Source organism: Lissotriton vulgaris, chromosome 12, assembly GCF_964263255.1.
Source record: "Lissotriton vulgaris chromosome 12, aLisVul1.2, whole genome shotgun sequence".
NCBI classification, from domain to species: domain Eukaryota; kingdom Metazoa; phylum Chordata; class Amphibia; order Caudata; family Salamandridae; genus Lissotriton; species Lissotriton vulgaris.
Genome location: NC_141700.1, coordinates 723,806,892 through 723,810,343, shown reverse-complemented (window position 1 = coordinate 723,810,343; position 3,452 = coordinate 723,806,892). Strand labels below are relative to the sequence as shown.

General features: G+C 45.2%; 1 non-coding gene across 1 annotated transcript; it reads left to right on the top strand.

The window, feature by feature from the left end:
* Positions 1-211: 211 nt before the first annotated feature.
* Positions 212-283, top strand: TRNAH-GUG (transfer RNA histidin (anticodon GUG)). Its single transcript has one exon. It is a non-coding gene; the product is annotated as a tRNA-His (tRNA).
* The last annotated feature ends 3,169 nt before the right edge of the window (positions 284-3,452 follow it).

The following is a 3,452-nucleotide window of genomic DNA, read 5'->3' as shown; positions in this document are numbered from 1 at the left end:
GATCGAGGACGAATAAACAAATACATTGTAAGGAAAAGGATGGTGTCCTGGTTCTGTGCATCATACCCTGAAAGAGTGAATGAGTAATAAACGTCAGGAGGTTGCCACGCCGTAGTTCTAGCCTATCACAGAGAAGCAATCACGACGTAATGACGTGCCCTTCACCATATGAGAGGTACAAGCAGGCTGAAGCGCAGAGCCCAAGTAGCTCGCCGTGATCGTATAGTGGTTAGTACTCTGCGTTGTGGCCGCAGCAACCTCGGTTCGAATCCGAGTCACGGCATTGCGGGTGGCAATGTCACGGCAGTTGGGCGTTATTTTTAATTTATACTTTAAAAGTTTATTTATGTTAAAGGATGATAGGCGATATTTGTTATGTATACTTTAGAAGTTTATTAATTTATGTTAAAGGATGATAGAGTGCACATTGAAGCAGCGTGAGGTCCATGGAGAGGTATACCAGTGGAATATTGTATATGTTGCTTTAATTTGCTTATGAAATAATTATACAGAATTTTGATAATCTGTTGAAGTGTTCGGAGCTAGCACTATATCATGCAATATTTGTACAGACTCGTTTTTTAGAAAATTAAAAGGGAATAATGTACTATTTGGGCTCTAATACTATTGCAATTCTGCTACTGTATTTTTAATTTTTCGAAATGTTTAGGATATGAATTTGATATAAATTTCATTGTATTACGATTGTATTTGCTCTGACGCAAGAGAGTTAATTTTCTTAGATTTTATTTTTTAGGTGTAATTTTATTGTTGTTTTCTGATGACGAGTAAATAAAAAAATAAAAAAAACCAAAGTTGTTAAGTTAATGAATACTTTTGCATGTTTAAATAAACCGTTTCATACTGCAGTTCGGCCTTCTCAGGTATGAATGCCTGATATTTTAACCAAAGCTCATTTTAGTCAAATCAAGATTTTCATGACGATAATGCTTTTTATGTGTGATCATCATCAGGTTAATGTTCCTAGCAGGCAAACATCCACATCGAAGCATAAAAATATACCTGAAGTACAGTCTCACTTTCCAAAAGCAGGATGAAGTTTAAAGATTTCAATAATAAATTCAAAGGGAGAGAAAGAATGTGTTAAAGCTTACTCAGAGAAATACATAGACTACCACACTTTAATATGTTTTTAATGAGTTTTTATTCGCATGCACATAAATGTTGGTACTGTAGTGTGTCACGTGCACACCTTGGAAATGGTGACACAGACACACCTGTTACTTTGCTCGTGACCTTCCAACTGACCATGTCCGTCCCTCGGACTACGGCACTTATTTATGAGCACCTTCCGCCGCCGGTACGTCATGTTGTGTGACGCACCAGCAGCACTGGGAACCAAATCCGGCCCCTGCAAAGTGTTCGGCCGCCCCTCCCCCCCTCCCGTCCTCCCCCCGGGGGGGGGGGTTGGGGGTGCGACCGAGCTCTTTGCCAGGGCCGGTTTACAGCCGATTTTGGTACAGGGCCGATATTGAAGCTATGCTGCAAAAACGGCCCTGTAACAAAATCAGCCCCCAGGGGTCCAAAACCGGCCCCCACCCGTGCGGCGCACCGTGGTATTGCCCAGTGCCCGCTATGGCCAGTCCGGCCCAGAAGAACACGTAAAGCTATCTTGCGTGGCTTTACGTGTGCTTGTAAATGTCACTGCTTCTCACGCACACTTTGCGTTTAAGGTGCATGACGTGGGTGTTGCCACGTAACACCAATGTATTCTGATGCATTTCCAGATTTACGAGAATTCGTATACCTGGAATTGCATCATAATGCTATGCTGCCCCAAGGGTGGTGTAGCGAGGCGAAACGTTTTTTCTCTTTCTAGGAAGAGGAAAACGCCTCTTTATTTATTTTGTTGTTTTTGTGCAGGAAGGCACCCCTTCCTGCACATATACAATCTCCCCACAACGCAGGCACCCTTACACCATGGCGCAAGGGTGCCTCCATTGCGCATGGCAGGCGATTGTGCGCCAGCACAGGGGAATGTACAGGGATGCGACATATTGTTGTAAATATGACACATCCCTGTGCTTTGAAAGTGCCGCAGTGTGGCACTTTCTTGTAAATGAGGCCCTACGTTTATAAAGTTTCTGACGCATGGCGTCAGGTGAACCGCTTACTTGCACAAACAAGGGGGAACACCTGAAACCCCCCTCCCTCTGGCATACTACATGGGCACGCTTAAGAACGATGGAACACTACATCCCTCTTGTAACACGGAATAGACATAACTGAACAAACAAAAATAGAACACTCATAACATACAGACATAAGCCTATAGAAACAAAACAGAACAAGAGGGTGGGGCCCTTCCTTGACTACCGTAGTTACATCCCTGTCTTCCACTCTCTCTTAGTCTGCGAAAAAGTCTGCATATCATGGAGATGGATCTGGCTTGAATCTCAGATGATCCTGCCGTTTGGTGCTCCTCTGGATGGACACCTGGGTGGCTTCATCTGTCTCAGGTGATCTAAATCCACCAAGGCTCTTCTCTTGTGGAGACAGCACCACAACAGGCAATGGCTTGACTGGCAGTACTGGATGGGACCCATCAATGGCTGAAGTGCCCTCAGAGACCCTTTCGGCTGCCCTACCTTGACTGAGTGGGCTGCCCATAGGTGGGCTGTTTGGCGGTCATTATCTGACAATGCGTCGTCATGTGCAAAGGGTGCTGTTTTGAACTGGGAGATAATTCTGATGAGGGTCTCTGTCCCTTTTGTGGCAGGTACTATAGCGCCTTTGATATCTGTGATTGATGATGGCGTGGCTTCAAAAGGCAGACACGCTTTCCCACCCAAGTGGCGATTTTTAACTAAGGCTGAATCTCCTATACAGAGATTGCAACACTTACCACGCCGCTAGCACAAGGCATATTCGTTGTTGCGGGCTCTTCGGGAGTCCGAGATGTTTTGGGGGATTTGGTTGATCTGCCCACGGGGTATGGTGGGGAATGGTGTCTGTTCGTGTTCGACCGAAACACAGTTTGTTTGGGGCAATGCCAGTGGTGGAAAGAGGGGTTAGCCAATATTCCATAAGAAAGGTGTAAACGGATCTTTCTACAATCTTGGCCTCTGTAACGGCAATGCGGATGACCTTCGTTAATGTCATTACAAACATTTTTACCACCCCATTGGCTTGAGGCCACCTGGGTGTGATGCAGCCGTGCTTTGTGTTTCACAAACACAGATAGTCGGCCTATTCATGACCATTGAAGGGTGGACCATTGTCAGTGCGGTTCTCTCCGAACAGTCCATGGGTGGCCATCATTTTCTCAATTTTTGGGCTAACATCGATGTGGAGGTGGTTGGCATGATTTCCACTTTGTGATACCTCGAAACATCACCTACAATTATGTAAATGTACGAATCATCAGGAAGGCTGCCAAAATCCACACTTACAGATTGCCATGAGATTGCCATGGGGTGGTAGGCCCTTCT